Here is a 24,953-nt window from a genome sequence, read left to right on the forward strand (position 1 = left end):
TCGCACCGCTGACCCAGTAATCACAGACTCTCCTGCAGTTCATGGATGCACACGGACCTATAGGGCAAAACTTAAGTGCTTTGCTAATAGGAAGATCAAGTGTTATTTTGCAAAGGATTTTTGTGCATCCAGGAGTAATTGATGCAGACTTTACAGGACAAATATGTGCAATGGTTTCTACACCCACTCCTTCTGCAGTCATACCTGCTCATACTCGAATTGCTCAACTTGTACCTTTCAAGTCTTGTGTTCCCAGGACCAGACTTAAAGAGAGAGGGGACCAAGGCTTTGGTTCTACCGGCATGCCTCAGGTTTTTTGGACTCAACAACTTTCCGAGCAGAGACCACAACTGATTTGCGAGCTAACACTGAAGGGCCACAGCCACAGACTGTTGAGATCAAAGGGTTGATTGATATGGGAGCAGATGTCACAGTGTCATGGGTTAGCAAGCATAGTCCCAGAAGTGATATTCTTGCAAAGGGGTGTATTACCGCAGGCCTGGTTCCTACGGTATATCACCGTGTCCCGCAGCCATAGGGAGGAGGAGGAGGAGAAGATCCAGCAGGCAGGAATTGTGCAGCAAGATTGATTTATTTAATTATTTTACAAACTCTTTTATAGACTTTTTCCTTCATAGCCTAATTGGACAAAGGACCAGCCACCCCCTGGGGGTGATTGGCCAAAATCCTAAAACATCCATTATCAAAATATTTTCTACTATACCATAAACAAGACTTTCCAAGGTTGCAGGTGGCTTGGTTGTTTACATTCCCTGCTACCTCTTCTGTGAGAGAGAAAAGTCTCTCACGGACTTAGAAAAATAACAAGAAGATCCTCACTAACAGCATTTTTGTATCTACAATTCCCCCTTTTTGTTTTGTAAGATAACAACTCTACTATTAATCCTAAATAGAAATCTACATCAGTTATTAATTCTAAATATGTCCTTAAGGCTTTAACTATCTGACTCCACAACAAGAAATTCAAAATTCAGTCTCTGCTTGTGGAAGGACCATCCCAGTCTCTGCTTGTAGAAGGACCATCTGCCTGATGGTTGACATCCTGGTCATCATCAGAAGAGTCATTAGGCTGATGATCTACATTCTGGTCACCATTTGGATGGTTGGCGTTCTGGTCATCATTTGGAGGTTGCCTGTTCTGCCTCTGGTGCCGTAGGTCAGGGCGAACACATTTTGCAGGTAGCCACCGTATCCCAGTATCTGTGGAAACGCAAGCATACCCACGACCCCAAACGATAAGCTCATGAGGGCCTTCCCACTGGTTAGTGAGTAAATTCCGTACCCAGACTTTTGCCTGGGGCAGTTGTATGTCACCTGCAGACTGCAGTGAGAGAAAATGATTCAGAATAACAGGATTATTTGAATTTTGTGGTACTGTAAGGTGATTAATTGTATACAAAGATTTTGCTAGTCGGCTCTGTGGGGTTTCTCCATGCATTCCCCTTTTCTGTTTGTCCAAAACACGCTTCAAGGTACCATGAGCGCGTTCGACAATGGCTTGGCCAGTAGGAGAATGTGGGATACCAAAGGTATGGTCTACACGCCATAGGTGTAAAAACTGCCGCGTTTTCTCCGAGGCGTAGGCAGGACCATTATCGGTTTTCACAGAAGCTGGCACGCCCAGGACTGAGAAAGCCAATTTCCAATGGGCAATGACATCACGGCCCTTCTCTCCAGTGTGAGCAGTAGCCCACATAGCCGAGGAGAAAGTGTCAATAGACACGTGCACATATTTCAGCCGACCAAATTCAGGGATGTGAGTTACATCCGTTTGCCAAATCTGCAAGGCTTTTAGCCCTCTGGGGTTTACCCCCGCTGGCAAAGGCGCAGCGAGTCCGTGACAATCAGCACAAGCGCTGACAATGTCGCGTGCCTCGGTTGGCGTTAAATGGAACTGCTTCTGCAGGGTATGTGCACTTTGATGGAAGAAACCGTGCAATGCCTTGGCTTGTGCAATTTTGTCAGGCTGAGGCCCTACCCATGCAGTATTGGCCAGCATGTCAGCCCTGGCATTGCCTTCTGTTAGAAAACCTGGTAAATTGGTGTGGCTTCGAATGTGCAGAATGTAATACGGATGCACTCGAACCTGAATTGCAGACCACAAGGTTTGCAACAGCGAAAACAGAGCCGCATTGTTCACCTCATTCAGAAGTGAACAATCTAAGCGTTGGGTGATATCTGCTACATAAGCAGAGTCAGTAACCAAATTCAAAGGTTCCTGTGAGAATCGCTGAAAAGCCATGGTAACAGCCCTTAATTCAACTAACTGAGCAGAGCCTGACTCGTGTTCCTTCAGCACCTGCCATTCTGATCCCTCCTTCCAGGTAACAATGGCTTTCCCAGTTTTCCCTGAACCATCCGTAAAGACGGTGGGTCCTTGCACCGGTACTCGGCTATTTCTCGGCCGCAAGGAAAGTACGGTCGATTTTGCCAGCTGCAGTAATTTATGGCTGGGCGAATGGTAAGTGATCTGCCCTGAAAAGTTTTGCAGCGCGCTTTGCAAAGGAGCACTATGGATGAGGCTCCACTCAAAGTATTCCTTTGAGATCGGAATGACAATTACTGCAGGATCCGCAGCCATCAGTTGCAAACACCGTTGACGGCATTTGATTATCAGAGAAGCGACCAATTCAAACACTCTGGTCACAGTCCTTTTTGGCTGGTGAGGCAAAAAGACCCATTCTAGGATATGCAAAGGATCAGGCCATTGTGCATTCCACTGGCCAATGATACTTGTAGGATGGAGGTCTGGAATAGTAATGAAAACAGTGATAGCAATGGAGGGATCCACTCGATAAACCTGACGAGCGGAAACAGCCCGTTGGACCTCTTGCAGCGCTTGTCTCGCTTCTGGAGTCAACTCCCGAGGTGAATTCAGATCAGGATCCTCTTTTAATGTATTAAAAAGTGGGGAAAGCTGCTTTGCAGTTAGAGCTAAATAAGGTCGTAACCAATTGATGACACCCAACAGCTTTTGAGCATCATTCAAGGTTTTAATCGAATCTGGGAATTGCACCTCTTGGTGTTGGATAGTTTGGTCCAAAATTTTCACTCCAAAATATTTCCAAGGAGGATGCTGTTGAACTTTCTCTGGAGCTACCTCTAATCCATAGGCATGCAGAGCAGCGAGCAGCTGAGGCTGTATTCTCAGCAGCTCGTCCCATGTGGACGCTGCCACCAGGATATCATCCATGTAATGGTAGCAGCGTGCATCAGGAAACTGCTTGCGAACTCCGGCTAAAGCTTGGGCGACATACCACTGACAGATAATTGGGCTGTTCCTCATCCCTTGAGGGAGGACCTTCCATTGGTACCTCTTAGCAGGTTCAGCGTTGTTAATGGCAGGCACAGTAAAGGCAAATTTTGGTTTGTCATCAGGATGCAAAGGAATTGTGAAAAAACAATCCTTTAAATCAATGATCAGGATGTCCCACCCCGTAGGAATCATGGTGGGAGAGGGCATGCCAGGCTGCAATGCCCCCATACCTTCCATTACTGCATTAACTTTCCGGAGGTCCTGCAATAATCTCCATTTCCCTGATTTCTTCTTAATTACGAAAACAGGAGTGTTCCAGGGGCTAGTAGAAAGTTCAAGGTGCCCCTGTTGTAACTGTTCCTGAACTAGCTGATGAAGGGCGTCTAACTTCTCTTTTGGTAGGGGCCACTGCGGCTCAAAGACTGGTGTGTCAGTCAACCACCGCAAAGGCAGTGTAGGATACTGTGTGCCCTTACGCACAGTGACCCCTGCTAAAAATTTGTCCCAATCCTTACGCCCCAAGCTGCCAATACATCCCATCCCCAAAGGTTAAGGGAAGTGGTAGCAACATAAGGCCTAATCATAGCTGTGTGCCCCTCTGAATCCTTCACCACCACAGGCCGTTCGCTTAAATAGCTCTGTGTGGATCCTCCTACTCCTGCAACGGCCGATCCCACCGGGGCTAAAGGCCATGAGGGAGGCCACACAGAGAAGGAGATGATAGTTACATCAGCACCCGTATCAATCAAACCTCGAAGCTGAGTCCGGGGTGGACAGGCGTTCAGCAGGATCAGGGTACATGTCATCTGTGGCCTTTGGTCAGAGATGTCTTCAGTCCAGAAGGCCTGCGGAAGTCCCGTAGATCCACTGCCGTTATCTTCATGAGTTTGTTCTATCCTGGGGACACAAGACTTAAAAGGCACTAATTTAGCAAGGCAGGTCTTCAGGAATAGTTACAGGAGGTTTTTGCATGGAGACCATAGTGCAAATCTGACCTTTAAAGTGAGCATCAATAACTCCTGAGTGCACTAAGATTCCTTGATGGGCAACATCAGGTTTTCCCACCAGCATCGCACTGGATCCCTGGGCTAAGGGTCCATATGCATCCAAGGGAAGCTTATAAATACCGCTAGAGTCTAAGACGACTGCGGCTGCGGTGTGGACGTCAAAACTGTCTGATCCCTGGGTGCCGTCTGATCCCTGGGTGCCGTCTCTAGGGTGGCTGGGTAGGCCTGTGTCTGTACCTGTGCCACTCTCTGGGGGAGCGACTGCATCAGAGAGCAAATCCCCCTCCTTGCACCCCGGCAGAAGTTTCCCGACAAAGGCTGACCATTGGCATGAGTCCTGGATCTACAGTAGCCCGTGCAATGCCCTGGCCTGCCACACCTTTTGCACTGGGGGATCGGTGTGTTCTCTTTTTGACTCGGCTTAGGCCGCTTCCATTTCTTCACCTGTTTTGGTTGCTTTGGTTCACGACCAGAAGATGCGTGAACAGGCTGCAGGAACGCAGCCAAAGCAGACCTTTTCTGGTTCCCAGATCCCACCTTAGCGCAGGCTTCGACCATGTGTGTTACCTCAGGATCCCCTGGTAAGGCATCTATGATTTTTCTGCACTCCTCATTTGCGTTATCTCTCACTAACTGCCTTAACAACAACTGTCTTAACCCTTCATCCTCAACCTGCTTCTCAAGAGAAGCAGCAACTTTCTCTACAAAAGAAAGGAATGACTCTGATTTCCCTTGAACTATTTCAGTATATCGTTTTCTGGGTGCTGACAACTCTATGGTTTTCAACAGGGCAGCCATGCCGACCTGTTGTGCTTGCTGCAGGACGCTAGAGGGCAAGTTACCCTGTAGACCGGGATCAGAGAAGGGACCAGTCCCCATCAAAGCATCCATTCCTGCTGTCCATCTAGGATCAGCAGCAGGGAGCTGCATATTTGCTAATGCAGTCTTGCCGGCCAGCTTTCTCCAGGTTTTCTCAAAAACTGTAAATTGTACAGGTTGAAATAGAATTTGACCTAAGTGTCTGATATCAAATGGAGAAAGCAAGTCCATATTTATCACCCTTATTATTTGCATAACCTCAGCAGAACCTAGCCCATATTGTGCCACCTTGGATTGGAGGTCCTGGGCAACTTTCCAAGCAATCACCTCATGCTTGTCATGCTCCCCTGAATCTGGGAGAGCCTTATACACTGGGAAAGCTCGGATCTCTTTTGGGGAACCAGTACCATCCTGAACTTTGGGCACAGCCTGCGGATGGAGTGTAACAGCTCCCCGGTTACCCCCAGAATCCTCAGATCTATTTGGCATTCCAAGGATTTCTAATAACCTCCAGTCACCCTCCCCCAATGCTCGCATCTTAAGAGACTCTAGGAAGCGATTATAATGCGTCGGACGCACTGTTACCGTGCAGTCCGGAAAAGTCCAGGGGCGAGACCGGCGCAGCCTTTTTCTTCGCCGCGCGGCTACAGCCGCCTGACGACCTGGGGCCAGAACCTCATCTGCCTCACTGCCTGACGAGGAATCATCAGGCAAAGGCAACTTTGGGGTGCTGGGAGTAAACAGAAATGTACGGGGAGGAGGGGCACTTTTGGCTAAGTTCACTAGAGCCAGAACAGACAGGACAGACTGCAGCTGGCTGTGCGGCAGTTTTTACAGCAGCTTCTTTACAGAAGGCCATCTCGGCCAGTTCCGACCGAGCCGGTACTGAAGCTGCAGCCACTGCCTCTAGGGCTATGGCTGCGCCCGGCGCCGCGGCCGGCACCACACTCGTCTCTCACACAGCAGCCGCGTTCAGCGCGGTCACCGCTTCCGCTGCTGTTTCGCGCTCCCCAGGCGCGCTCGGTGCCGCCGCCTCTGGCCCGCGCTCTGCGGACGCGCCCGGTGCCACCGCTGGCCCGTTCTCTGCAGATGCGCCTGGCTTCGCCGCTGGCCCGTTGTCTGCGGCCGTTCCCGGCGCCGCCGCCTCTGCCCGCTGCTCAGCCGCCGCCGCCGCTTCCAGCTTTTCCCGCGGCAGAGCTGTTTCTGGTTTCGTCGCCAGCCGCGCCGTTTCTCGGCTCAGAGTCGTATCTCCCGCAGCTGGCGGGGGGGACGCGGGCGGCGCGGACAACAGGACCAGTGCTGGCGCCGCTTGCGGTGCGGGCTCGGGCATTCGCCGCTCTAACAGGCTGAGCAAGTCCTCCATCCTATGGGATAGGGTTCGTAGCTCTGACAGAAAGGGCAGATGCTGCATAAAAAGGTCCATGGTTTGGTTCTGTGACTGCGCAGAACAGTCCAGCACCAGGGAGGGCAGCGGGCCATAGCCAGGCAGTCCCAGGGGGGGCACACCCGGCGCTACGCCCGCTAAGTTAGATCCAGGTGCATACGGAACCGAACTAGGAGGCTCTCTGGGCGTCCAAGTTGCTAAGCCGCTGATCTGTGGCCCTGGATAAGGCGTGGCTGCCGTCCAGCCGAACGGCAAGGCAGGCTGTGCACCCTGCCTCTGCCCTGACCCCCCCGCCTCTGGCGGCGCGGGGTCCCTGGGGGCTGCGGAGTCCTGAGACTGTGCAGGGTGAGGCAGTGCAGGCTCTGCCTGTGGAGCCGGGGGGGTTATTCCGAATCCACCATCGCTTGCCCCGGAAGCCCAGTCAGCGGGGCCCCCTTTGGACATTCCTCCGTCACTCATCACTGAGACAGGCGATCCAGCCCTGCTATCACAGTCATGGGCTGTCAGCAGGATAAATAACAACCGCCAGGTTTTGTATAATTCTAACGCTGCCGGCTCCCCAGTCGGGAGCTCGTGTCGGACAGCGCATCCGAGCTCTTGCCATAAGGAAAAGTCCAAGGCAGTATCTCTGTCCATGGAAATCCCTTTTAAAGTAGCCCAGTCTAATAATTCCCGAACTGAGTTTTCAGGAATGGAGGTGCGCAATATGCTAAACACACCTTTCCAGACCAGTATGACAGAGTCGTTCTGTGAGCCGCTGTTCGCCATTTTTCAGTCCTGTCGGACCTCCCGGTCCCGGAGGGGTAAAGGAACAGCGTACCTCTACAGGAATTCGGCTTGGCTCGCAGCAGCAGGACACGTCAGAGAGTACAGATCACGTCGGGCAGCACCAAATATTACCGCAGGCCTGGTTCCTACGCTATATCACCGTGTCCCGCAGCCATAGGGAGAAGGAGGAGGAGAAGATCCAGCAGGCAGGAATTGTGCAGCAAGATTGATTTATTTAATTATTTTACAAACTCTTTTATAGACTTTTTTCTTCATAGTCTAATTGGACAAAGGACCAGCCACCCCTTGGGGGTGATTGGCCAAAATCCTAAAACATCCATTATCAAAATATTTTCTACTATACCATAAACAAGACTTTCCAAGGTTGCAGGTGGCTTGGTTGTTTACATTCCCTGCTACCTCTTCTGTGAGAGAGAAAAGTCTCTCACAGAAAAATAACAAGAAGTTCCTCACTAACAGCATTTTTGTACCTACAGGGGTGCTTACAGCTTCCTCTGTGACCTAACAGAACCTATCAGCTGGCCAGTTTGAATATGGACAATTCTTTGAGCCACTTAAAATTGTGACCGCCTCTGTGATACACACTTAAGAATAGTAAACCCGGAGGCAGAGTCTCTCTGTCTCGTTTCCGGTGCTGGGACAGGTGGCTGCGGGCCCCGTGCGGGGGCTGGCGGGCCCGGCCCAGGCCCTGCTCGGGCCAGGCTGGGCTGGGCCACGGCCATCCTGGAGCCGATGGGCCCTGTTGCACCCGCGGAACCGCCCCCACCAGCCCTGCTGTGGGCAGCCAGAGTGGCCCGGCTCCCCCTCTCCAGGGCAGCCAAGGTTCAGCTAAAGCTGCTCCCGCTGTCCGGCAGAGGTCATGTGACCAACAGCGATCATCGAAATTCCAGCTGCAAGGCTGAGGTGAGATTAACCCTTTTAGTGCTATGAAGAGCTGAAAACCTGAGGGAAGAGAAAGAGGAGATGCTTAAAGCTGAAATTCTGTTGTAAAGCTATGATATATCAGAGTACCCGTTGTAATTTCATGAAGGCATGGGGGGTGGAGCGTTCAACTTGTACTTGAGAGCAAAAGCACCTGCACTGAGATAGGCAGATGCTGAAGCAGCTGTAATTTCATGAGAAGTTTGGACAGGGAGAGATGGAAGCAATGAGGACTTTTGCTCCAAATGGAAAAGGAGAAAACCTCAGTTCCTAGAGATGCTCCCAGAGATAGTCCTAGAGATGAAGATGAGGAAGACCCTTTGCTCCCAGGGAAGGAGAAGGGCCTCTGTTCTTAGAGATGAAATGCTCCCAGAGATGGGTGAAGAGAACTTGTATTCCTGAACGGCTCAACCTTAAAATTTTACCCCAGTAATTTCAAGAGTGGACCCTCGAAAGCAGTTGTGGGATGTCGCGGGTTCGGTTTGTAACCGGGCGGAAACACCAATTTAGTGTAGTGGTTTGGTCCAAAATACTCATTACTGTTTATCTGCTGTGAGATAGTAATTAGGAGAAATGCAAAGCAGGCACCAAACTTGAAAGAATATAAAGAAGTTTATTAACAGACCTAAAAGAGGGAAAAAAAAAATTATACTACACCTTCAGAACTCTCCTCCTCCCCCCACCTTCCTCCCTTCTCCCACTGACAATGTGAAAAAACAACCCTTAAGATGTTCAGTCTGTTTACCACTGCCATGATAACCTTGTTCAGTCCATTTAGAAAGAGAAGTCTCTTCTTGCTCATGCTATGAATGAAAACAGTATCACAACGAGACAGCCGCCCACTTCCAAATATTGTTCAGTCCATTTAGGAAGAGGAGTCTCTCTGCCTGCGTGTGAGTCCTTTCCCCCGACTTGCAGCTTTTCCCACAACTGCTTTCGAGGGTCCACTCTTGAAGTTTTTTGGGGTACAATTTTAAGGTTGAGCCATTCAGAAACAAAAACAGAGGCCCTTCTCCTTCCCTGGGAGCAAAGGGTCTTCATCATCTTCATCGTTAGGACTATCTCTGGGAGCATCTCTAGGGACTGAGGTTTTCTCCTTTCCCGTTTGGAGCAAAAGTCCTCATCTGGTTCCATCTCTCCCTGTCCAAACTTCTCATGAAATTACAGCTGCATCAGCATCTGCCTATCTCAGCGCAGGTGCTTTTGCTTACTAGTTGAACACTCCACCCCCCATATCTTCATGAAATTACAACGGGTACTCTGATATATCATAGCTTCACAACAGAATTTCAGCTTTAAGCATCTCCTCTCTCTCTTCCCTCAGGTTTTCAGCTCTTCACAGCACTAAAAGGGTTAATCTCACCTCGGCCTTGCAGCTTTGCAGCTGGAATGTTGAACTTTTCTTATTGCAGTGGAGAGGGGGGAGAGCCGAGCCGCTCCGGCTGCCCACGGCAAGGCAGTGGGGGGGGGTTCCATGGCTGGAACAGGGCCCATCGACCCAGGATGGCCGTGGCCCGGCCTGGCCTGGCCCAAGCAGGGCCTGGGCCGGGCCCGCTGGCCCCCACACGGGCCCCGCAGCCACCTGTCCCAGCGCCGGAAACGAGAGAGAGCTTGGAGGGGGAGTTTGCCTATTCTTAAATGTGGATCACAGAGGCGGTCACAACTTTAAGTGGCTTAGAGAATTGTCCATATTCAAACTGGCCAGCTGATAGGTTCTATCAGTTCCCAGAGGAAACTGTAAGCACCCCTTAGCAAGGACGTCCCTTCCGGGACTATGCTTGCTAACCTATGACATGGGAAAAGCTGCAAGTTGGCGGGGGGAAGGGACTCACATGCAAGCAGAGAACCAACCCAGGCGGCTGTCTCATTGTGATAATGTTTTCATAGCATGGACAAGAGAGACTCCTCTTCCTAAATGGACTGAACAAGGTTATTATGGAAGTGGTAAACAGACTGAACATCTCAAGGGTTGCATTTTTACATTGTCAGTGGGAGAAGGGAGGAAGGTGGGGGGAGGAGGAGAGTTCTGAAGGTGTGGTATGATTTTTTTTTTTCCTTCTTTTAGGTCTGTTAATAAACTTCTTTATATTCTTTCAAGTCTGGTGCCTGCTTTACGTTTCTCCTAATTCTTATCTCACAGAAGGTAAATAGTAATGAGTATTTTGGACCAAACCACTACACTAAATTGGTGTTTCTGCCTGGTTACAAACCAAACCCGCTACGCACAGTGATTTCATTTCACAACTGGCCAAACTCATGGCCTGTCACTGCAGTGGAAAATTCAATTGTGGGTCTTGGGGGAATGACACAAAGTTATTTAAGTACATATTTTGTGCTCATAAAAAGTCCAGACAACCGGGTTGGTACAGTTGGCCCACATGTGACTGCTGCGCCTCTAAATTTATGGGGACGTGATGTTTTAGCCACTTGGAGAGTTGCAATTGGCACCAATTTTTAATAGGGGTCATTGTGCAGAAGGGCGGTTGCCAGCCAGTAACACCTCTACGATGGTTAACTGACCATCACGTGCAGCAAGGACAGTGGCCTCTAACACAACAGAAACTCGCCACCCCGAAAAATTTAGTTGATGAGCAGGTATCGCAAGGGCACATAGAGCAATCTGTCAGCCCTTGGAATACTCCTGTATTAGTGATTCAAAAGAAATCAGGCAAATGGAGATTGGTGCATGATCTGAGACGCATTAATGCAGTCATGGAAAGTATGGGTGCACTGCAACCAGGCATGCCATCTCCTACTATGATTCCTGCAACATGGGACATTTTAGTTGTTGATTTGAAAGATTGCTTCTTTATGATTCCCTTACATCCTGATGATAGACCAAAATTTGCATTTTCAGTACCAGCTGTTAACAGTGCTGCACCTGTAAAATGATATCAATGGAAAGTTTTACCACAAGGTATGAAAAACAGTCCAACTATTTGTCAAATGTATGTGGCCCAAGCTCTATCGCCTATTAGAGAACAATTCCCTAACAGTTATTGCTATCACTATATGGATGACATATTGATAGCATCTCCTTGCAAACAGGATTTGCAAAACATACAGCCAGAGCTTTTAAAGGCTCTGCACAAATATGGATTGTAGATTGCACCTGAAAAAAATCCAAACAGAAGCACCCTGCAAATATTTGGGATTAAAAATATTTGAACGTACCATATGCCCTCAAACTGCTCAATTTGACACTACAGTGCACACTCTAAATGATGCACAGAAATTGTTAGGAACCATTAATTGGCCGCGTCCCTATTTAAGACTCACCACTGCACAACTTTCTCCTTTGTTTAATATATTAGCCGGAGATTCAGATTTAAACTCACCAAGACAGATTACCCCTGAAGCTCAACAAGCCTTAGATAAAGTGAAACAAACTATTTCCAATCACCATGTGTACCGTGTGGACCCTGACATTGATATCGTTGTTTTTGTTGTAATTCCAGAATTTCATCCAACAGATATTATTGCACAATGGTCTGATCATTGGTCCCCTGACCCATTGCGTATTCTAAAATGGATGTTTTTATCTCACAAACCTAAAAAACAGTCACTACAATTTTTGAATTGATTATTAACTAAGTAATTATTAAGTGTAGACACCGATGCCTGCAAATTGCTGCCAAAGATCCTGCTGAATTTACTATTCCTATTCAGCAAGATTATTTTGAGTGGTCCTTGGCCAATAGTTCCGCACTGCAGAACGCGCTGCAGAGCTGCACAGAACAAATTGATTACCATTTTCCCACTCATAAGTTACTACAATCACTGAATACCACCCCATTATCAGCAAAACCTAAATTAAGTCGTACTCCTGTAGATGGGCCTACAGTATTTACGGATGGGTCAGGAAAAACAGGAACAGCAATTGTCACCTGGAAAAATGAGGAGGGATGGCAGACTTTGCAGGGTCAGGGTACTGGATCCGCAAAATTGGTTGAATTAAAAGCACTTACTGTGGCCTTTCATCATTTTAATGACCCTTTTAACCTAATTGTTGACTCAGCTTATGTTGCAGATGTTGTACAACGAGTAAATTGTTCCCTTTTAAAAGAAGTTAATAATGCTGATTTGTTTCTTTTGTTAAAGGCTTTATGGACAGCTGTTTTGCAACGTATGTATCCTTTTTATGTTTTGCGTATTAAAAGCCATACAAACCTACCAGGATTTCTTGCAGAAGGTAATGCTCATGCTGATGCATTAGCTAATCCTGTTTGGGCAGTTCCTCAGACAGATAAACTAGCCCAGGCTAAAGCATCTCATGCCTTTTTTCATCAAAATGCACGCACATTGTATAAACAGTTTTCGCTAACACCTACAGAAGCTCGTGCTATTGTTAGTGCTTGCCCAGATTGTCATAACTCTAATGGACCTTTACCCTTTGGAGTAAATCCCTGTGGTCTTTTGGCCCTACAGCTTTGGCAGACTGTTGTTACACACATTTCAGATTTTGGTCGTTTTAAATATGTACATGTATCCATTGACACCCTTTCTTCTGTTATATGGGCTTCTGCCCATGCTGGAGAAAAGGCCCATGATGTAATTTTGCACTGGCAGCAAGCCTTGGCTGCTTTAGGCATACCTGCCTGTGTGAAAACTGACAATGGGCCAGCCTACGCCTCTCAGAAAGTTAGGAATTTTTTATGTCTGTGAGGCATCTCTCAGAAATTTGGTATTCCTCATTCTCCCACTGGTCAGGCTGCCGTTGAACGTGCTCATCACACACTTAAAACTGTTTTAGAAAAACAAAAAGGGAGAATGCAAGGGGAAACCCCACAGTCCAGACTTTTGAAAGCTCTATATACCATAAATCACTTGACCATACTGGCTCATTCAAACAATCCCTCAATTTTAAATCAGTTTTATTCCTTGCAGTGCACCAGTGAAACACATTTGCCTCGAGCTAAAGTATGGGTAAGGAATTTGCTTACCAGTGAGTGGGAAGGCCCCTGGGACCTTGTCACTTGGGGACGTGGATACGCTTGTGTTTCCACAGATACTGGACCACGGTGGGTGCCAGCAAGGTGTGTGCGTCCTGATTTGCGGCAGAATATCCCACCGCCTGTTCGGCCAAATCCTGAGGATAACAGCAACACAGGGATGACCTTGGCAGCATAGTTCGAGCTACCTCTGACCAGAGAAAGCGTCTAGCACAGGTGACCAAGGAGGACTGAATCGCACTGTATATCCTTGTGATCAAGGGGTATTGGCTTGCATTGAGATGTACTGGAGTGCAAATGGCAATGAATAACAGAAAAATGCAGGTGCCAATATGGTACTTGTCAGTTTTGCTGAGCTTAGTGCCTGCTATTTCTGCTTGGCCTGTTAGTCAGCCGAGAACCAATGTGTGGGTTACCCTAGCCAATGCGACGGGGCAAGATACTCTGTGCTTAGCCACTGCTACTCCTGACAATCCTTCTCCTACCTGCCTTGTTGGCTTGCCGATAGATGACTGGCCAAAGCCTAGGACAGTTAGCAAGCTTTTACAATCACGCAATCACGCTGATGCTTGGGATCAATGGGTTTCATACCTTCCCCGTGCAACTCTTGAGCCGCAAGAGATAGAGCGTTTAGGATCCGTGAAAATGGACCTTTGTGTTAAGTTTAATTACTCGGGATCTGATCAGTCCAAAGTATGGGATGTTTCTCCTAACCAACCCATATTCGCAAATGAAAGTGCCTGGTGCAATTATACTTCACCACATATTTCACACTCTACTACTGTTCCTTTAGCTTTGCCACCAGGGGTGTTTTTTATTTGCAGAGACTGAACATGGGCTGTGATTCCATCACACATCAAGGGAGGTCCTTGCAGCTTAGGACGACTCTCACTGTTAACACCTGTTAAGTTTCGGTTTAAACCCAGAAAAGCAAAGCAAGCTAAGTCTCCGTGCATCAACCGGAAAGAACTCAGAAGGTTCAAAATATCCCCAGAAACGAGATTAAAACCGAACGAGGTTAGATGTTGTTGCCAAAAAATGGATGTATCTCATTTAATAGTAAAAGAGGCAAAGAGAAGGGAAGAGAAAAGAAAGAGAAAAAGAAACAAAAAAAAAGAAGTGTGCGTGGGGGGTGGGGGAACAGGGAGAGGTGACAGGGGTTAGGTGGAAGCATATCACCCCTCCGAGGGTCCCAACGATGTCTCATTGCTCCCCTCCATCTGGTCTGCTGGTGGTGAGGGTCCCCCATCGCCGCCATGGCCACGCCGCTACATGCTGCCATACGCCACGCCACACCACCACACCACACGCCACCACACACCACCACACGCCGCCACACGCCGCCACACGCCGCCACACGCCGCCACGCTCTGCCACACGCCAAAGAGTGCAGAATCTGTGGATTAATATACGCTTTGGGCCGGGTGGGAACGCCCACGTGCCTCTCTTGCAGAGGCTGGCTTGACACTGTCGCTTGCAACACTGAGGGTCTGTTGCATCATCTCTGGTGCTCTGGTGCAAGGTCTGGGGACCCCTTTGAGGGGGGCCCCTGTGATGGGCCATGTCACCCCCTTCTGCTGTGGATAAGCTCCGCCCCCCCCCCCCCCCCCCCCGCCGTGAGGACCCCTCAGCTGGGCTCCTCTGCACAGTTGGAGGGTGGGCAGTCACTGTGCCTCTGACCACAGGCTTTTCCAAGACACCCAAAGCCTCTCCTCCTTCCACCCCTTGGTGCAAGGGTCTGTGTGAGCCTGGCAGCTGATAGCCCTGGGGCTGTGGTCTTCATCTTGGAGGTGTTAAGCCTGTGCTCAGTGAATGTCCCCAGCCCTGAGTTGTTACTTTATCTTATCTTCATCAGTGAGCAGTGTCAGGCCTCAGGCCCCATTCAGGGTGTGGTAGTCTTCTCTGCAGCTTTTGTAATACAGTTTTAAAAGTCTTTTAAGAAAATGTTTAAGTCATAAAATATATTTCAGTCTCTGACAACACCTAACACATCTATGATTTTACAGCATAAACCACGGAGGGGAAAACGTAGCATCCATGCGTTTGCCCCTGATTGTGATGACACCACCAAATTTTGGCCATCAGGTACTCGATGGGCTGTTTCCTTCCTTTCTCCACAAGTAACAGCTGCTAAAGCATTGGGACTGTTAAACAAGTTAGGATGTTGGTTAGCTTGGCAAACTAACGCCACTTCGCTTGCTTTAGCCGGATTATTAACAGATGTTGGTTCAGTAAGGCACGCTACACTGCAAAATAGAGCTGCTATTGATACTCTGTTGCTAGCACATGGACATAGATGTGAAGATTTTGATGAAATGTGTTGTATGAATTTGTCTGATCATTCAAAATCTATTCATGCCCACATTAAGGAATTGCAAACTACTGTGTCAAAATTGCGTGAAGAATCAGAATCTGATTGGCTTACTAGTTTGTTTGGCAATTGGCAAATTGTGGGATGGATCAAAAATCTACTTAAAATTGGATGTCTGATCCTATTGGTTATTTTTTGCGTCCTGCTCATTGTGCCATGTTTATTGTCTTTTTTGCAAAGGGCCCTGCAAAAGTCAATAACCACTGCCTTTGTAATACAACAACAAAGAGGGGGACCTGATGAGGCTGACAGCTGGACTGGAGGCCTCACAGAGTTAGACCTAAAATCGATCAGAATTTACCCGTGAGAATATTGCAGTGAAATTCTGCAGCTTCAGTGAAACCCACAAAGAAGGCCGGGAAGATAATTAATAAGAGAAGATGTTCTGGACATGAAGGGAGGATGTTCTTGTTATGGGACATTAAGAGTGTACAAGGAAGAACTTGTGGATAATATGTAGCAACTATACTTTTGCTTGTATAGCTGATTGTTTTATGGTCTGAATGGTCATTGTTTGTTAGACAGCCTTGTCATTGTTTTCTAAGCAGCCAATCTTAAACTAGGCCACAGCCATTGTGAAGAGGTATAAGAATAGCAGTAGAGAAAATAAAAAAATCTTTCTACCTTTTGACTATGGATTATGACTAGTGTGGCTTTTATGTCTGCCTCGACTACAGCCACACCTCAGTTAGAGAATCCTCTGTGGAGCCCCTGCAGAAATGATTAACCTTGAGAAGTGGAAAAGATCCTAGCTATCCTTATGATCTTTTTGTCCCAGGAATTAATGATCCAAAGAAAGAGCTTGATTTATTCCCTCCGGACTCACATGATAAATGGGTTGAAGTTGGATTGGAAGCATTGGAAGCAGGCGATGTAGAGGTAGCACAGCGTATTGTAACTCCTGTCACATACACCCCCCCCCCCCCGTCAGCTAGCTAAGTGGCAAGGGCTATCTTTTAATGTTATTAATGAACTCCCACGTGCCCTTGTAGAGTTCGGCATATCATCACCTTTCTTTACCAACATGTTGGGGTCAGTACTTAAATCCGATACTATGACACCTCATGATTTAAAGACATTTGCAGACTTGCTGCTAACACTCATGCAGAGGACACTCTGGGATGCCAGTCTCACACCCGCAACAGCAGGCAGTGCCAGACTGGATGTGGCAGCAGCCACAGATGTAACTCTTGCTGACACTACTGTTCATCTGATCCCCACGGGAATTTGGGGGCCTCTTGGAGGCAGCTGAGCTGCATTGCTTCTAGGACGATACTCTACTACTATTCAAGGACTCTTTGTGCTGCCTGGCGTTATTGATGCTGATTATACAGGCAAAATCAAAATCATGCTGTGGACTCCTACACCTCCCTGCATGATAAAAAAGGGCAGCCACCTTGCTCAACTCATTTTATTCTTCCCAGCTAACAACAAGCCTTGAGGGAATACAGTCTGTAGAGGATCGCATGGTTTCAGTTTCACCTGTAGTCCATTGGTCTCTTGGGTGCAGCAGATTTCTGATCAATGACCCACACTGCAATGTAGTTTGAAGTGGGGAAGTCACAAAACTGTTGTAACAGGAGTGATCGACACTGGAGCAGATGTCACCGTAATTTTGAGTGCTTGATGGCCTCCTGCCTGGCCTTTGTCATCAGAAAGTCATGCTTTGACAGATGTCTGCATATACTTCAATTATAGCAAATCAGGAAAGAGGTGTAACAGTAATCCATACTGTAAGATGACTCAGGATTTTTCCCTAAGTCAGTTATTATTTCACAGTAGATCTTCGTGTTGTAATCAAACCATAACAAATGAAGGCCGAGTGTACTATGCACCCTCAGATTCTCTCCCACAAAAATTGCCTCAAAGGATATTTTTGATTTGTGGTGATCGTGCTTGGCCTGCTTTGCCTTCGCAAGTGATTGGCAGACCTTGCACTATTGGCCACCTCACACTGTTAACTCCTAATTGAACCATGATTATGAATCACACTCATCAGGCAAAGCATGACTGACGCAGGCGTTCACCTCATGCATTTGCTGCAGAGTGTGACCCAAATGCACAATTTTGGAATCCTCCACTTACTGGAGTTACTTCATTTTTTACCCCAGGTGTTGCAGCAGCCAAAGCCCTTACAAATTTGCAAAAGCTTGACTGTTGGCTGGCTCAGCAAACAAATGCAACTTCTCTGGTTCTTTCTGGCCTTTTGGCTGTTGTAGATTCTGTACACCATGCTAATTTGCAAAATCGTGCTGCTATTGATTTTTTGTTGTTAGCCCACAGTCATGGATGTCAGGATTTTGAAGGGATATGTTGTATGAATTTATCTGATCATTCTCAATCCATACTTGCCAACATTCAGAAATCGGAGGAAAATGTTAAGAAACTGCAGTGGAGTGATGAAGCAGATTGGCTAGGTCAGCTGTTCCAGTCTTTAAACATCTCTGGATGGGCTGAGAGGTTATTATGAGTTGGAGTTTATGTATTGGAAATATTCTTATGTGTTCTTATGATTGTGCCTTCCTTATTGACATGTATGCAACGAATGGTTAGTAACACAGTTCAACATGTGCTGTATGTAGAACAGAAAGGGGGAAGTGTTGCAGAGAAGAATGAGTTAAATACAGCTGACTTGCTAAAGTTGGTCCAGCAGGAACTATGAGAAAAATACATAAAGAAGGAACTGCAGAAATCACATCCTTCTGCACAGAACAGAACACCCTGCTGAAGACTGCAGAATATCCTGCAGCAAGATAAGCAAGTGCAAAAGAGAAAAAGTAACATTATATCTTGCTATGCATTAGCTAGCATGTAGACAGAACAAGTGGAAATTGTTATGCGGAAGCTAAAACAGTATAAATATCTGTGCCTTTGTCAATAAAACGTCCTTGCATCATCAATGCTTGGTCCGTGTGTTTCAATCACTGTCAATTGGTGCCTGTAATTTGGTAATATTGGAGGATAGAAAAACAGAAGTGGGCTGAAAACCAAAGCAAAATATTTCTGGCTTAGGTAGCCTGAATCTCCTTTTCTCTATCTTCTCACTTACTACTTAGCCTAAGACATTCCATGTAGAGGAATTCCTTGTGGAACAGGGGCGTATGGTACCCCAGGAGAGCATGGCCACTCTAGGGTTGTTGCAGAAGCACCCTGATGGGGCCTCAGGCTGAAGATAGGCTTGCAAGGCACCTGCTAGCCAGCAGCCTTGAACAGCCTTGGGAAAAGGTACACACTGGTCAGCTCCCCCGCTGCTTAGAGGCTTTCTCGTGGGAAGGGGGTGTGAACTTTGCAAAGTATAACTTGGTGTAAGTAAACAATAAAACTGGAGCATGATGCTCAAATCGTATTGGTATTCGTGTTGTGGCTCTGGCTGGTTCCCCTGCACCCGGGACCTCCCTGCTAAACCTGGCGCCCGAACAGGGACCCAAGTGAGTTTTGCTACATGCAGGTTCGCTTAAATGCGGTAAGACTCCAATTCATCATATCAGTGCTGGAGCCTGGGGAACCAGAGCAGGTGGCCCCAAAGCCGAGTAAAGCCGGGGGCTAAGCCTCAAAGCCAATTAAAAGGCCGGAGGATAAACCCCAAAGCTGAGAAAAGCCAGGGGCTAAGCCTCAAAGCTGAGTGGCCGGACACCGCAGTTCGTGCAGCCGAGCGCGTGCCCGCAGGTGAGAAGCTATGGAGGATGAGGCTGGAACTCGACTCCTAGCTAGTATTTTCTCTAAGAGAGGCGAGATTGTGAAAGACCGAGATCTTAATGCCCTCATTATGTGGGCCCAGGAACATGGATTATTGAGATACACTTCACTTTTGTTTTCGACTGAAGCGTGGTGGGAAGTAGGGAACAAATTGTGGTTGTCCATGACTGAGGGTGGAAAGGAAGCTAAAGAAGCTAAAGCTCTCAGCTTAACCTGGAGAGCCGTAACTAACACTCTCACAGAGATGAAAGCAGAAAGGAAGGTGGCTGCGGCGGCCATTGAAGCTTTAGGGCGTGGTGGCTCCGGGACGGAAACGGACAGGGGTATTACAAAGTGGCAGCTGGGGAGCAGGGTGGAGTCCAGGGTTGCACGGTTCTTCAGGCTGGCCGCGGGTAGACCAATTAAGGGCACAGCAGCACCCATACGCTCCCTGCGGGAGTTGCTGGACTCAGCGGGGAAGGAAGTTACCCCTCCGATGTCTGAGGGAGAAATGGCTGCAAAGGCGGAAGCAGAGCCGCCCGACTCAGGGGGCGGGGCGTAGGCAGGCAAAGGAGAAACGAGCGGTCCTAGTTCCCAGCCGACAGCGGCGGCACAAACTAGCGGTCCTAGTGCTCAGCTGAAAGCAGCAACGTGCAACCCCCATCTGCCGGACAGTGGAGCAACATGTGATGGCAAAGCAGCCTCTGCGGTTTCATCGCCTGCAGAGCCAGAGCCAGCCAGGGCTGATGGGGGTCAGCCCCAAGAGGAGGAGAACCACAGAGAGATGATGCATGAAGTAATCAGAAAGCTTGCTGAATTACCTACACGGCAGGATGCGCTGGAGTCCAAGGCTTGTGGTATTACACCATCAGCACCGTGGCGTCCCATGGCCCCACCGGTCAAGATAGCCACCAGAACTCCTACGTTCCCGTCGGGAGAATTGGGCACAGTGCCTGCAGCCCCTCCCTTCCCACGAGGGGAGGTGCAGCCATCGCCTCCCTCAGCCCTGACGGGGAGGACTGACCCATTGCGAAGGAGATGGAATGGAGTTATCCGTGATGCAATCATTGAGGGTGATTGGCATGCAGTGGATGCCCTCGCTTGCCCTGTACAAGGGGACAATGCAAAGTGGGAACCCCATGATTGGAAGCTCTTGCAGCAAGCCAAGCAAACGGTCACCACGCATGGCTTGCAGTCTGAAGCTGCACAAAGCATTCTGCAGTTTATCTTTACAGCAGATGTCCTGTGTCCAAATGAATGCATCAGCATTGCACAATTGTTGTTAACCCCTTCACAGTTCATGCTCTGGGAGCGAACGTGGAAGCAGCTACCACAAGAAGAAGCTAGCAAACACCAAGGTGACACACAAGACCCACTGTATGTGCTCCAAGCTGACATGCTAACTGGGAGCGGGGCTTATGGAGCGACAGTGATGCAGCTGACCATGCCCATAGTCATTCATCAGTTGTCACAGACTCTTGTTCACAAAGCCTTGTTGTCAGTACCTGAAAAGAAGTCACCTCCATTTGCAGCAGTCTGACAGGGGCTGTCAGAGCCATATGATCAGTTCATAGACTGTTTGTCAGCAGCCTTGAAGGACGCAACTGAGCTCTCTGAAGAGCTCCAAGAGCAAATGTTCCGGACCCTTGCCTTTGAAAATGCTAATAGGCAAACTAAGACAATTCTTGCCACACTGCCCCAGGGAGCAGGAGTAGACGAGATGCTCGTGTGTGCTACCCGTGTGGAACAGTCATCTCAAACAGCTGCTTTTACTGCAGTGCAGCAGAATGTCCTGCAACAACAGGGACGAGTCATCGCCACAGCACTGACCAGAGGGGTGCAAGGACAGAAGGGGACGAAGGCTGCTGGCCCACCTCCTGGTCCCTGGACGGGCAGAGTAACCTGTTTCCGATGCGGTGAGGAGGGGCACCTGAGGCGTACATGCCAGAAACTGGTGTGGTGCCACAGCTGCAATTCCGGCAACCATACCATCATAGTATGCCGCCATGCGGGAAACAGCCAGCACAGTGTGGTGGGGTCTCACACCAAGACACAAATGAGCCCCCCAAAGAGCCACGAGTCGAGTGCAACCCCGGTGGTTTCCTTCACCAGAACCAGCCCCCCACCCGAGGGAGCCTTGGAGTGGACGTGGCAACCTCAATAGAAGTCACGCTGACGGACCGCCAGGTCACCCTGATCCCTACCACAGCCAAGGGACCCCTGTCATCAGACGGTCCTCGTTTGGGTGGCCTACTTGTGGGGCGGCCATCAACCAGCCACCAGGGAGTAGTGGTGCTCCCTGGAGTCATCGATGCCAACTACACTGGTGAAATTAAGATCATGGCTTACGCGCTGCAACTACCCATGACTATCCCACAGGGCAGTCGCATTGCCCAAATTGTCCCCATTCCCCTAATGACCAACGGGGGGACCAGTAACAACAATGTCCACGGAGACCATGGTTTTGGGTCCTCTGGGTTCGACGTGTTTTGGACATTGAACCTGGCCCAGAGACCTCAGCGGCAAGTGATCCTGCGAAGGGGGGTAGAAGCCATCAGAATACAGCTGCTTTTTGGCACAGGAGCTGACATTACCATAATCAACCAGGAAGTATGGCCACCTGGTTGGGGACTGGAAAAACCAGCAGCCACGCTGGTAGGGGTGGGAGGAACACAAATCCCACAAGGAAGTGCAACCCCGATTACCCTAGAATCTGAGGACAATCAAACCCTTGTATGTTGCCCCTATGTTATGAAGCTGCCTCAGACCCTGCAAGGCCTGATCAGACGTGACATCCTTGTGCAGCTAGGCCTTGTGCTCACCACAGACCAGCATTATGCTGATGGCCGCTGCCGATCAGCTGCCCATACAGGCTCTCACCTGGTTAACAGATGACTCTGTCTGGGTCGAGCAGTGGCCGGTAACAGACGAAAGGCTGAAGATAGTAGAACAACTTGCTGCAGAACAGCTAGCAGCAGGACACATCAAGCTGTCGGTCAGCCCATGGAACACCCCCATCTTTGTGATTCCAAAGAAGTCAGGAAAATGGTGCCTCCTTCATGACCTTCGCCAAGTGAATGCGCGCATGCAAGCTATGGGGGCACTGCAACCTGGGCTACCGGCTCCTATGATGATTCCAGAGGGATGGCAAATCACGGTAATTGACTTAAAAGACTGCTTTTTACAATCCCACTGCATCCAAAGGACACAGAATGTTTTGCTTTTACAGTGCCCACAAAGAATCGCAGTGAGCCTACTGAGTGCTACGAGTGGGTAGTTCTACCCCAGGGAATGAAAAATTCCTCCACGCTGCGTCAGCTATATGTTGACTGGGTGCTACATCCGATTCGACAATGCTACGCAGAAGCACTCATCTACCATTACATGGATGACATCCTGAGAGCTACTGCCACAGAGTTCTCAGACCACGAGATGCAATGGGTCAGAGAACACCTGCATGAGATTGGATTAGAGATTGCCCCCCAGAAAATCCAGCGGACTGCACCATGGAAGTACCTGGGCTGGCTCATATCAGACTCGCAAATTAGGCCCCAAAAGATCGAGCTACACACAGAAATCTCCACGCTCCATGATGCTCAACGGCTGTTAGGTGATCTGCAATGGGTCTGCGGAGTTGCGGGAATCACGAACGCTGACCTTGACCCCTTCCTGCCATGGCTGCACGGGACGAACGCTGCTGAACCTCGAGAATGGTCTCCAGACCAAGCAGCAGCTCTCACCAAGGTCACAGATAAGCTGCGGCATGCATGGGTATCACACAGAGAAGAAGGAGTCCCACTTGCCATCCTTATCACCCTGATCAGCGCAGCAGGTTCACATGCCATCATTCATCAATGGCAAAAGAAAAAGGAGGAGGACATCCAGATTATTGAATGGATCTTCCCGCTGACTCAGCCACGCTTCAGACTGCAGTCCAGTGTAGAGATGGTGGCGTTTTTAATCTGAAAGAGTCGTGACTGAGTGGTGGAGTTGGACAGCAGAGAGGCAGAGGACATCAGTATACCAGTCTGGACAGGGGACTTGGAGTGGATGCTATGCCATGCGGAGGCACTGCAAGAAGCTCTGCTCAGATTCACCAGCGTGGTCCATAACAAGTGCCCACAGGGAAGACTGGCATAGTTGCTGGGGCGCTATGAGTGGCTGGACTGCCCGCTGAATGTAGAACGGCCAGTACTAGGGCGCACAGTGTTCACGGATGTGGGGAGGAAGACAAAGTGGGCCACCTGTGCGTGGAAAGAGAATGACCACTGGAAGACTCATATCATAGCGAGAGAACAGACCGACAGCTTGCAAACACTCAAACTGCGCGCCGTGATACGGGCCTTACAACAGTGGTCGAAGGAACCGGTGAATGTAGTCAGCGATTCCCTATATGTCATTGGGGTAGCCCAACGGATCCATGATGCAGAAATCTGATGTACCAACAACGAACATCTGGGCAGACTGCTCATTACATTGTGGCACACCCTGCAACAATGGACACACCCCTACTGTATCCTGCACGTTCGAAGCCACCAGTGGAACATCGGGCTGGGAGACGGCAATGCCCGTGCAGATGAGGCGGTGACCTGTGCCCCCATAGTGCATCTCCCGCCTGCAAACACTTTTGAGCAAGCCAGATGTAGCCATGATTTGTTCCACCAAAATGCAAAATCCCTGCAGAGACAGTTTAAGATCCTGCTGACAGAAGCAAAAGGCATAGTGTGGGCTTGTCCCCGCTGTAGCCATCATGGCCCGGGGCTGGGTGTGGGAGACCCCCAAGGGTCTGAAAGCCCTCGAACTCTGGCAAATGGACGTCACTCACGTCCCTGAGTTTGGTCGACAGCGCTATGTCCATGTAACAATTGACACTTTTTCACACTTCCTGTGGGCTACCACTCAAACGGGAGAGAAGGCATTGCATGTGGAGCGGCATCTGCTCTCGTGCTTCGCAGTAATGGGGGTACCCAAAAAGATCAAAATGGACAATGAGCCAGCATACACTAGCGGTCGCCTACCAAAATTTATGCAGCAGTGGGGGGTAGAACATATCACGGGGATCCCACACTCGCCCACCAGTCAGGCAGTGGTAGAAAGAGCCCATTGTACACTAAAAGAATATCTGGGCCAACAGAAAGGGGGAGAGATGGAACAAAGTAAGTGGTTAAGCAAGGTGCTGTTTAGATTGAACTTCCTCTCTCTGGCCGGGGATAGGGAGGACCCTCCAGTGGCAATCCATCATCAGACAGTTCTTAGGGGAATCAAGCGGGCCCTTCCAGGAATAAGTGTGTCGTACCATAACCCTCGAACAGGTTTGTGGGAGGGTCCCAGCCCAGTGCTATTTCATGGTTGAGGATATATGTGTGTTTCCTCCCCAGAAGGACCATTGTGGGTACCCAGCAAGTGGTGCCATGCGACACATACAGGACCCTGAAGCAAGAAGGCGCAGTCAGCATTGGCTCCTGAGGAAAGTGTCACCACTACTTCAACAGCTGGAACTCCGGGACCCTCTTCCTGAGAAGCCCTGGGAGAGGCTGCAGCCGCAGCTGAGTGAGGGGGCTGAGAACTTGCCAGATCCACCACTCTCCGTAGCAGGAGAAATAGCAAGACTCTGTGGCGAACATAACAGCTGCCTTGGGTGGTTGCTTGTGACTTGTGGTGGGTGTCGGGGAACCAAGAAGGGGAGTTGCTTAGATTCTTGCATATAGCACCAGACACAGAGATAGAGTGGGGAATTGTTTTGACTATCTTGAGACAA

At 49.1% G+C, this 24,953-nt stretch overlaps 1 long non-coding RNA gene across 1 annotated transcript; it reads left to right on the top strand.

Moving 5' to 3' along the window:
- Positions 1-12,334: 12,334 nt before the first annotated feature.
- On the top strand, positions 12,335-16,419 carry LOC125330227. The gene is made up of 3 exons (XR_007205430.1): positions 12,335-13,365; positions 15,156-15,234; positions 15,701-16,419. It is a non-coding gene; the product is annotated as an uncharacterized LOC125330227 (long non-coding RNA).
- The last annotated feature ends 8,534 nt before the right edge of the window (positions 16,420-24,953 follow it).

The sequence above is a fragment of the Corvus hawaiiensis genome, chromosome 9 (assembly GCF_020740725.1).
Source record: "Corvus hawaiiensis isolate bCorHaw1 chromosome 9, bCorHaw1.pri.cur, whole genome shotgun sequence".
Lineage (NCBI taxonomy): Eukaryota > Metazoa > Chordata > Aves > Passeriformes > Corvidae > Corvus > Corvus hawaiiensis.